This window comes from Nerophis ophidion, linkage group LG01, assembly GCF_033978795.1.
Source record: "Nerophis ophidion isolate RoL-2023_Sa linkage group LG01, RoL_Noph_v1.0, whole genome shotgun sequence".
Lineage (NCBI taxonomy): Eukaryota > Metazoa > Chordata > Actinopteri > Syngnathiformes > Syngnathidae > Nerophis > Nerophis ophidion.
Window position 1 is genome coordinate 9,497,832 of NC_084611.1, and position 12,117 is coordinate 9,509,948.

Consider the following 12,117-nt stretch of genomic DNA (forward strand, 5'->3'; position numbering starts at 1 on the left):
GCGGGGGCAGCAGCCTAAGCAGGGAAGCCCAGACTTCCCTCTCCCCAGCCACTTCGTCTAGCTCTTCCCGGGGGATCCCGAGGCGTTCCCAGGCCAGCCGGGAGACATAGTCTTCCCAACGTGTCCTGGGTCTTCCCCGTGGCCTCCTACCAGCTGGACGTGCCCTAAACACCTCCCTAGGGAGGCATTCGGGTGGCATCCTGACCAGATGCCCGAACCACCTCATCTGGCTCCTCTCCATGTGGAGGAGCAGCGGCTTCTCACCATATCTCTAAGGGAGAGACCCAAACTCATTTCGGCCGCTTGTACCCGTGATCTTATCCTTTCGGTCATGACCCAAAGCTCACGACCATAGGTGAGGATGGGAACGTAGATCGAGCGGTAAATTGAGAGCTTTGCCTTCCGGCTCAGCTCCTTCTTCACCACAACGGATCGGTACAACGTCCGCATTACTGAAGACGATCTCAAAATCCACTCTTCCCTCACTCGTGAACAAGACTCCTAGGTACTTGAACTCCTCCACTTGGGGCAGGGTCTCCTCCCCAACCCGGAGATGGCACTCCAGCCTTTTCCGGGCGAGAACCATGGACTCGGACTTGGAGGTGCTGATTTTCATTCCGGTCGCTTATATAAATATGTAAATATGTATATAAATATGTACATAAAGTGTTGTAATTGTATTCCAACTCCACGTTCTTCTTGGTCATTGCCGCCGCAGGAATATAATAATAAAAAAATGTTTTTAACAGAACATGATAAAAAATAAGTAAATAAAACATAAAAACAGGTTCACAGCAGGTGTAAAATTTGGGCGCCATTGCAGGATGGATGTCACTCAGTGTTAAAAGCCAAGGGATAAGAGTATGTTTTTAAAAGAGATTTAAAAACAGGAAGAGAGGAGGCTTGTCTAATACTCAGAGGTAGGTCGTTAAAAAACAATTTGCATCGTCAAATACTTGAGATACGTTTTTACGGTTTAGCTCGGTTGGTAGAGTGGCCGTGCCAGCAACTTGAGGGTTGCAGGTTCGATTCCCGCTTCCGCCATCCTAGTCACTGCCGTTGTGTCCTTGGGCAAAGACACTTTACCCACCTGCTCCCAGTGCCACCCACACTGGTTTGAATGTAACTTAGATATTGGGTGTCACTATGTAAAGCGCTTTGAGTCACTTGAGAAAAAAAAGCGCTATATAAATATGATTCACTTCACTACTTGAGACAAGTTTTTACGTGAGAGTTAATTGAAGCTCAAAGACTTGAGACTAGTCTCTGGCTCAAATAACAAAATATAAGGCTTTAGAGCAGGGGTGCCCACACTGTTTCAGTTCTCAGCAGGCGAGCTACTTCACACACACACACACACACACACAAACATATATATATAAAAAATATATATAAATACGTATATTATATATATACATATTGAGCTACAGCTGTATGAATAACATACAACAAATCATTTCAAACCACAACAAAGCAATTGCAAAAGGACTGCCTACCCCCAGACTAAACGACTCTGAAACCAATAAGGAATGTAACTGTCGCAAGAAACCTGATTGCCCTCTCAATGGAGGGTGCTTACAGAAATCAGTCGTTTACCAAGCAAAGGTAACCAGCAAGGACATTAACACATCCGACACGTACGTAGGATTAACCGAAGGAACGTTCAAAACAAGATGGAATAATCACAACGCCTCCTTTAGAAACCAGACTTTGCGGAATTCTACAGAACTCAGCAAACACATTTGGAACCTCAAAGACAATAATGTTGAATATTCAATAACATGGCAAATTCTTGCATCCAGCACACCTTACAACAGTGGTAATAAAAGATGCAACCTATGCTTAAAAGAGAAACTGTTTATTATATATCATCCAGATCTATCATCCCTCAACAAGCGCAGTGAAATCATTTCAACATGCCGCCACAGACTGAAACACCTCCTAGGTAACACATGAGCCAATCACCACGCTCCTACGCCTGCCTGTACCCACCCACTCTGTGCCCTATACAAACCATTTTATGTGAATGCTTCCATTAAAATCTCCTGATGATTGAGGGAACCCCTCATGAAACAGTTCTGTAGAGATGAAGTAGTCTTGTGATTTTTCCCACACCTACATATATTATATATATATATATATATATATATATATATATATATATATATATATATATATATATATATATATATATATATGATATATATATATATATATACATATATCATATATATATATATGATATATATATATATATACATATATATATGTATATATATTATATATATATATATATATATATATATATATATATATATATATATATATATATATATATATATACCTGCGATGAGGTGGTGACCTGTCCAGGGTGTACACGGTCTTCCGCCCGATTGTAACTGAGATAGGTACCAGCGCCCCCCGCTACCCCACAAGGGAATAAGCGGTAGAAAATGGATGGATGGATAGTAGATTGCACAGTACAGTACATATTCCCTACAATTGACCACTAAATGTTAACACCCGAATACGTTTTTCAACTTGTTTATGTTGGGGTCCACGTTAAATCAATTCATGGTAAATTATTCCCCAAAGGTAATAAGTTGTAGAAAATGGATGGATGGATGGATGGAATATTGCATATTTTGCACGAAACAAAGTTTTCTTTCACAAAAAGGGCATCAAACAAACCAAAAAAGTATGAAAAAAAAGGATAAAATCTTATCATTAAGAGATCTACAGACTTAAGCGTTAAAAGTAAAAAAATATAAATATACATTTGGCTTATTTTTAACACTCATTCTTTTTTTTTATTGTTATGAATTATTGACCTTTTTAGGGTTTCAATTACTTCACCTCAAATATTCCACTTTGATATGTTTTGGGGGAAAATGTTGCTTAGTTTGTGTGTTTGCCATAAAAATAAGGGTTTTGACATAAAGGCCATAAACATAAAAAAATAAATTTTGTGAAGTGAAATGAAGTGAATTATATTTATATAGCGCTTTTCTCTAGTGACTGAAAACCCAATATCTAAGTTACATTTAAACCAGTGTGGGTGGAACTGGGAGCAGGTGGGTAAAGTGTCTTCTTGCCCAAGGACACATCGGCAGTGACTAGGATGAAGGAAGCGGGAATCGAACCTGCAACCCTCAATTTGCTGGCACGGCCACTCTCCCAACTGAGCTATGCTTTTGAAAAAATGTTATAACGACAGACAGACCCGAAGTTCATCTCGAAATTCAAGCGTTAAAAAAAAAAAAAAAAAAAAAGACTTATTTATAACATTTTTATGACTGAAACCATAAAGGTGAAAAAACCCAACTATTGTATTGCTTTTAAAAAAGAAAAATATCAAAATGGCCCTCGCATACTTTGATTTTTCAGTCTGCGGCGCTCAGTGGAAAAAGTTCGGACACCCCTGGAATAGGCCAAGCTGCGATGTAGTTTTATTCTGAAAATAACAAGCGGAAGTGAGGTTTCCTCGCACATATTTTAATCACAAATGCTTGTCGATTTCAATGATAAAAGTGGTAATGTATGCTTTGAAAAACGTGTTTCATCTTTTTTTTTTTTTTTGTAAAAGTGAGGACCTAAATGTCGCGACATTATTTTTTTTAAAAAGCATAACAAACGTTCAATAATATACCGTAGCTACAACACAATCAGAACTAGTTTAAACTAATAATTCCTCCTCCGTCTTTATGACAGCACCCGGCCACCGTACATCTGGCTGCGCTCGGGACATTCCAGACAGAATATTTTTCCACATTACACCAATTTAACGTTTTTTGTTGTTGTTTTTTTAAACGGTTATTTATAAGATTTTGCTTACAGAATTATTTCCGGGCTATTCCAAACGGTTATACCTTCAAAAACATAGCCTTTAATATGCTACAAAGAAATTTAGACATTTCAATAAAACAATTAATCACGCTATTTTTGATTGTTTTTTTGATATATTTTCTAATATCTAAACAGATTTTTTTTTACATTCGCATCGCAGACGACTAATCATTGGTTCCGAGTGCAACCGTTGTTTCCTCCGGAACTATTTGGCGACGCACGGCCTTAACCAGGAAGCGGGCAATAACACACAGCAATGGTAATTTATGAGCTCTTTATTCACTCAATGCTTATTTAATCATTTTTTGGACTGCTTTTGACTTTTTATTTAGCTTTTTTAATTCATTGTGACTTTGTATCATCGTCACGTCAAAGATGGGCCGACACAAGTACTGTACTTTGTGTCTTATTATACCAGAGATAGGATTTACGGCTCTTTTAGGGAACGGATAAAAGAGTCGTTCAAAAGACTGGCTCGTTATATAATTATTTTTAACTTTTTTTAATTAAGGAAACAATAATACGAATCAGTTATAAGATGCCAATCAGTGTAATTTAGTTTACACAAATATTACTCTATTTGTTGGGGTTTATTCTGAAATATTGCCTATGGGAGATGGGATTCACGGCTCTTTTAGGGAGCCGGATCTTGAAGGGCTGTTTATTACAAAGAGCCGTTCAAAAGACTGGGTCGTTATACAATTATTTTTAACTGTTGTTAATTAAGGAAACAATCATACGAATCAGCTAGAAGATGTAAATCAGTGTAATTTAGTTTTTACAAAAACATTACTCTATTTGTTGGGGTTTATTCTGAAATATTAGCTATAATACCAAAGATGGGATTCATGGCTGTTTTATGGAGCTGGATCTTGAAGGGCTATTTATTCCAAAGAGCCGTTCAAAAGACTGGCTCGTTATATAATTATTTTAAACTGTTTTTAATTAAGGAAACAATCATAAGAATCATTTATAAAATGTAAATCAGTGTAATTTAGTTTACAAAAACATTACTCTGTTGGGGTTTATTCTGAAATATTGGCTATAATACCAGAGATGGGATTCACGGCTCTTTTAGGGAGCCGGATCTTGAAGGGCTGTTTATTCCAAAGAGCCGTTCAAAAGATTGGCTCATTATATATTTTTAGCTGTTTTTAATTAAGGAAACAATCATAAGAATCAGTTATAAGATCAGCGTAATTTAGTTTACAAAAACATTACTCTATTTGTTGGGGTTTATTCTGAAATATTAGCTATAATACCAAAGATGGGATTCACGGCTCTTTTAGGGAGCCGGATCTTGAAGGGCTGTTTATTCCAAAGAGCCGTTCAAAAGACTGGCTCGTTATATATTGTTTTTAACTGTTTTTAATTAAGGAAACAATCATAAGAATCAGTTATAAAATGTAAATTAGTGTAATTTAGTTTATACAAACATTACTCTATTTGTTGGGGTTTATTCTGAAATATTGGCTATAATACCAGAGATGGGTTTCACGGCTCTTTTAGGGAGCCGGATCTTGAAGGGCTATTTTATTCCAAAGAGCCGTTCAAAAGACTGGGTCGTTATATAATTATTTTTAACTGTTGTTAATTAAGGAAACAATCATAAGAATCAGTTATAAAATGTAAATTAGTGTAATTTAGTTTACAAAAACATTACTCTATTTGTTGGGGTTTATTCTGAAATATTGGCTATAATACCAAAGATGGGATTCACGGCTCTTTTAGGGAGCCGGATCTTGAAGGGCTGTTTTATTCCAAAGAGCCGTTCAATAGACTGGCTCGTTATATAATTGTTTTTAACTGTTTTTAATTAAGGAAACAATCATAAGAATCTGTTATAAAATGTAAATTACTGTAATTTAGTTTAAAAAAAACATTACTCTATTTGTTGGGGTTTATTCTGAAATATTGGCTATAATACCAGAGATGGGTTTCACGGCTCTTTTAGGGAGCCGGATCTTGAAGGGCTATTTTATTCCAAAGAGCCGTTCAAAAGACTGGGTCGTTATATAATTATTTTTAACTGTTGTTAATTAAGGAAACAATCATAAGAATCAGTTATAAAATGTAAATTAGTGTAATTTAGTTTACACAAACATTACTCTATTTGTTGGGGTTTATTCTGAAATATTGGCTATAATACCAGAGATGGGATTCACGGCTCTTTTAGGGAGCCGGATCTTGAAGGGCTGTTTATTCCAATTGAGCCGTTCAAAAAACTGGCTCGTTATATAATTGTTTTTAACTGTTTTTAATTAAGGAAACAATCATAAGAATCAGTTATAAGATCAGCATAATTTAGTTTACAAAAACATTACTCTATTTGTTGGGGTTTATTCTGAAATATTGGATATAATACCAAAGATGGGATTCACGGCTCTTTTATGGAGCTGGATCTTGAAGGGCTATTTATTCCAAAGAGCCGTTCAAAAGACTGGCTCGTTATATAATTGATTTTACCGGTTTTTAATTAAGGAAACAATCATAAGAATCAGTTATAAAATGTAAATCAGTGTAATTTAGTTTACAAAAACATTACTCTATTTGTTGGGGTTTATTCTGAAATATTAGCTATAATACCAAAGATGGGATTCACGGCTCTTTTAGGGAGCCGGATCTTGAAGGGCTGTTTTATTCCAAAGAGCCGTTCAATAGACTGGCTCGTTATATAATTGTTTTTAACTGTTTTTAATTAAGGAAACAATCATAAGAATCTGTTATAAAATGTAAATTACTGTAATTTAGTTTAAAAAAAACATTACTCTATTTGTTGGGGTTTATTCTGAAATATTGGCTATAATACCAGAGATGGGATTCACGGCTCTTTTAGTGAGCCGGAACTTGAAGGGCTGTTCATTACAAAGAGCCGTTCAAAAGACTGGGTCGTTATACAATTGTTTTTAACTGCTTTTAATTAAGGAAACAATCAAAAGAATCAGTTATAATATGTCAATCAGAGTAATTTAGTTACTCTATTTGTTGGGGTTTATTCTAAAATATTGGCTATTATACCAGAGATGGGATTCACGGCTCTTTTAGGGAGCCGGATCTTGAAGGGCTGTTTATTCCAAAGAGACGTTCAAAAGAATGGGTCGTTATATAATTATTTTATAAGATGTAAATCAGCGTAATTTAGTTTACAAAAACATTGCTCTATTTGTTGGGGTTTATTCTGAAATATTGGCTATAATACCAAAGATGGGATTTCCGGCTCTTTTAGGGCTGTTTATTCCAAAGAGCCGTTCAAAAGACTGTCTCGTAATATAATTGTTTTTAAACGCCTACTGAAATTAGATTTTCTTATTTAAACGGGGATAGCAGGTCCATTCTATGTGATTTACTTGATCATTTTGCGATATTTCCATATTTTTGCAGAAAGGATTTTAGTAGAGAACATCCACGATAAAGTCCGCAACTTTTGGTCGCTAATAAAAAAGCCTTGCCTTTACCGGAAGTAGCAGACGATGTGCGCGTGACGTCACGGGTTGTAGGGCTCCTCACATCCTCACATTGTTTACAATCATAGCCACCAGCAGCAAGAGCGATTCGGACCTAGAAAGCGACGGTATCCCCATTAATTTGAGCGAGGATGAAAGATTCGTGGATTAGGAAAGTAGAGTGAAGCACTAGAAAATAAAAAAATAAAAGACGAGCGATTCAGATGTTATTAGACACATTTACTAGGATAATTCTGGAAAATCCCTTATCTGCTTATTGTGTTACTAGTGTTTTAGTGAGATTATAAAGTCATACCTGAAAGTCGGAGGCGTGTGGTGACCGCCAGTGTCTCTGATGGAAGCCATAGAGGAGCCAAAGAAGTCGCAGCTGCCTCTTTGACAGCCGCAGGAGGACGCAAGCTCCGCTCATGTCTCCGTTAAGAGCCGACTTATTACCACAATTTTCTCACCGAAACCCGCCGGTTGACATGTGGTCGAGAAACATGTTTGCTTGACCGCTCTGTTCCATATTAAAGCTTCACAACAAATAAAGAAACACCGGGTGTGTTTTGGTTGCTAAAGGCAGCTGCAATCCACCGATATCCACCAACTGTTCTTCTTTATAGTCTCCATTATTAATTGAACAAATTGCAAAAGATTCAGCAACACAGAAGTCCAAAATACTGTGTAAATATGCGATTAAAGCAGACGACTTTTAGTCGTGAGTGGTGCTGGGGTAAAATCTCCGCTCCAACCAATAACGTCACAAGCACGCGTCTACATAAACGTCATCATTCCCCGACGTTTTCAACAGGACACTTCGCAGGAAATTTAAAATTCGAATTCAGTAAACTAAAAAGGCCGTATTGGCATGTGTTGCAATGTTAATATTTCATCATTGATATATAAACTATCAGACTGCGTGGTGGGTAGTAGTGGGTTTCAGTAGGACTTTAACTGCTTTTAATTAAGGAAACAATCAAAAGAATCAGTTATAATATGTCAATCAGAGTAATTTAGTTACTCTTATTTGTTGGGGTTTATTCTGTAATACAAACTATAATACCAGAGATGGGATTTATGGCTCGTTTAGGGAGCCGGATCTTGAAGGGCTGTTCATTCCAAAGAGCCGTTCAAAAGACTGGGTTTTTATATACTTGTTTTTCAATCAATCCATCCATCCATCCATCCATCCATCCATCATCTTCCGCTTATCCGAGGTCGGGTCGCGGGGGGAGCAGCCTAAGCAGGGAAGCCCAGACTTCCCTCTCTCCAGCCACTTCGTCTAGCTCTTCCCGGGGGATCCCGAGGCGTTCCCAGGCCAGCCGGGAGACATAGTCTTCCCAAAGTGTCCTGGGTCTTCCCCGTGGCCTCCTACCGGTTGGACGTGCCCTAAACACGTCCTTAGGGAGGCGTTCGGGTGGCATCCTGACCAGATGCCCGAACCACCTCATCTGGCTCCTCTCGATGTGGAGGAGCAGCGGCTTTACTTTGAGTTCCTCCCGGATGGCAGAGCTTCTCACCCTATCTCTAAGGGAGAGCCCCGCCACCCGGCGGAGGAAACTCATTTCGTCCGCTTGTACTCGTGATCTTATCCTTTCGGTCATGACCCAAAGCTCATGACCATAGGTGAGGATGTGAATGTAGATCGACCGGTAAATTGAGAGCTTTGCCTTCCGGCTCAGCTCCTTCTTCACCACAACGGATCGATACAACGTCCGCATTACTGAAGACGCCGCACCGATCCGCCTGTCGATCTCACGATCCACTCTTCCCCCACTCGTGAACAAGACTCCTAGGTACTTGAACTCCTCCACTTGGGGCAGGGTCTCCTCCCCAACCCGGAGATGACACTCCACCCTTTTCCGGGCGAGAACCATGGACTCGGACTTGGAGGTGTTGATTCTCATTCCGGTCGCTTCACACTCGGCTGCGAACCGATCCAGTGAGAGCTGAAGATCCCGGCAAGATGAAGCCATCAGGACTACATCATCTGCAAAAAGCAGAGACCTAATCCTGCGGTCACCAAACCGGAACCCCTCGACGCCTTGACTGCGCCTAGAAATTCTGTCCATAAAAGTTATGAACAGAATCGGTGACAAAGGACAGCCTTGGCGGAGTCCAACCCTCACTGGAAATGTGTCCGACTTACTGCCAGCAATGCGGACCAAGCTCTGACACTGATCGTACAGGGAGTGGACCGCCACAATAAGACAGTCCAATACCCCATACTCTCTGAGCACTCCCCACAGGACTTCCCGAGGGACATGGTCGAATGCCTTCTCCAAGTCCACAAAGCACATGTAGACTGGTTGGGCAAACTCCCATGCACCCTCAAGAACCCTGCCGAGAGTATAGAGCTGGTCCACAGTTCCACGACCAGGACGAAAACCACACTGTTCCTCCTGAATCCGAGGTTTGACTATCCGGCGAAGCCTCCTTTCCAGTACACCTGAATAAACCTTACTGGGATGGCTGAGGAGTGTGATCCCACGATAGTTGGAACACACCCTCCGGTCCCCCTTCTTAAAGAGAGGGACCACCACCCCGGTCTGCCAATCCAGAGGTACCGCCCCCGATGTCCACGCGATGCTGCGGGGGCGGTACCTCTGGATTGGCAATCAATCAATCAATGTTTTTTATATAGCCCTAAATCACAAATGTCTCAAAGGACTGTACAAACCATTACGACTACGACATTCTCGGAAGAACCCACATAAGGGCAAGGAAAACTCTCACTCAGTGGGCAGGGAAAATTCCCCCTCTAGGGGACCGAAAGCAATGGATGTCGAGCGGGTCTAACATGATACTGTGAAAGTTCAATCCATAGTGGCTCCAACACCGCCGCGAGAGTTCAGTTCAAAGCGGATCCAAGACAGCAGCGAGAGTCCCGTCCACAGGAAACCATCCCAAGCGGAGTCGGATCAGCAGCGTAGAGATGTCCCCAAGCGATACACAGGCGAGCGGTCCATCCTGGGTCTCGACTCTGGACAACCAGTACTTCATCCATGGTCATCGGGGGGGACATAGGAAAAAGAGAAAAGAAGCGGCAGATCAACTGGTCTAAAAAGGAGGTCTATTTAAAGGCTAGGGTATACAAATGAGTTTTAAGGTGAGACTTAAATGCTTCTACTGAGGTAGCATCTCGAACTGTTACCGGGAGGGCATTCCAGAGTACTGGAGCCCGAACGGAAAACGCTCTATAGCCCGCTTTTAATTAAGGAAACAATCAAAATAATCAGTTATAATATGTCAATCAGAGTAATTTACTTACTCTATTTGTTGGGGTTTATTCTGTAGTATAGGCTATAATCCCAGAGATGGGATTTACGGCTCGTTTAGGGAGCCGGATCTTGAAGGGCTGTTCATTCCAAAGAGCCGTTCAAAAGACTGGGTCGTTATATACTTGTTTTTCAATCAATCAATCAATGTTTATTTATATAGCCCTAAATCACAAATTTCTCAAAGGACTGTACAAACCATTACGACTACGACATTCTCGGAAGAACCCACATAAGGGCAAGGAAAACTCACACCCAGTGGGCAGGGAGAATTCACACCCAGTGGGATGCCAGTGACAATGATGACTATGAGAAACCTTGGAGAGGACCTCAAATGTGGGCAACCCCCCGCCTCTAGGGGACCGAAAGCAATGGATGTCGAGCGGGTCTAACATGATACTGTGAAAGTTCAATCCATAGTGGCTCCAACACAGCCGCGAGAGTTCAGTTCAAAGCGGATCCAAGACAGGAGCGAGAGTCCCGTCCACAGGAAACCATCCCAAGCGGAGTCGGATCAGCAGCGTAGAGATGTCCCCAACCGATACACAGGCGAGCGGTCCATCCTGGGTCTCGACTCTGGACAACCAGTACTTCATCCATGGTCATCGGGGGGGGACATAGGAAAAAGAGAAAAGAAGCGGCAGATCAACTGGTCTAAAAAGGAGGTCTATTTAAAGGCTAGGGTATACAAATGAGTTTTAAGGTGAGACTTAAATGCTTCTACTGAGGTAGCATCTCGAACTGTTACCGGGAGGGCATTCCAGAGTACTGGAGCCCGAACGGAAAACGCTCTATAGCCCGCTTTTAATTAAGGAAACAATCAAAAGAATCAGTTATAATATGTCAATCAGAGTAATTTACTTACTCTATTTGTTGGGGTTTATTCTGTAATATAGGCTATAATCCCAGAGATGGGATTTACGGCTCGTTTAGGGAGCCGGATCTTGAAGGGCTGTTCATTCCAAAGAGCCGTTCAAAAGACTGGGTCGTTATATACTTGTTTTTCAATCAATCAATCAATGTTTATTTATATAGCCCTAAATCACAAATTTCTCAAAGGACTGTACAAACCATTACGACTACGACATTCTCGGAAGAACTCACAAAAGGTCAAGGAAAACTCACACCCAGTGGGCAGGGAGAATTCACATCCAGTGGGACGCCAGTGACAATGATGACTATGAGAAACCTTGGAGAGGACCTCAAATGTGGGCAACCCCCCGCCTCTAGGGGACCGAAAGCAATGGATGTCGAGCGGGTCTAACATGATACTGTGAAAGTTCAATCCATAGTGGCTCCAACACAGCCGCGAGAGTTCAGTTCAAAGCGGATCCAAGACAGGAGCGAGAGTCCCGTCCACAGGAAACCATCCCAAGCGGAGTCGGATCAGCAGCGTAGAGATGTCCCCAACCGATACACAGGCGAGCGGTCCATCCTGGGTCTCGACTCTGGACAACCAGTACTTCATCCATGGTCATCGGGGGGGACATAGGAAAAAGAGAAAAGAAGCGGCAGATCAACTAGTCTAAAAAGGAGGTCTATTTAAA

General features: G+C 40.8%; 1 protein-coding gene across 1 annotated transcript in view; it reads left to right on the forward strand.

Annotated features, from left to right (window-relative positions):
- The first annotated feature begins 3,987 nt into the window (after positions 1–3,987).
- The window catches only part of coq2 (coenzyme Q2 4-hydroxybenzoate polyprenyltransferase), a 30,371-nt gene continuing 22,241 nt past the window's right edge, over positions 3,988–12,117 (forward strand). The window contains exon 1 of the mRNA XM_061895786.1: positions 3,988–4,105. The gene's annotated coding sequence lies outside the window, so the exon portion shown is untranslated. The remainder of the gene's footprint in view (positions 4,106–12,117) is intronic.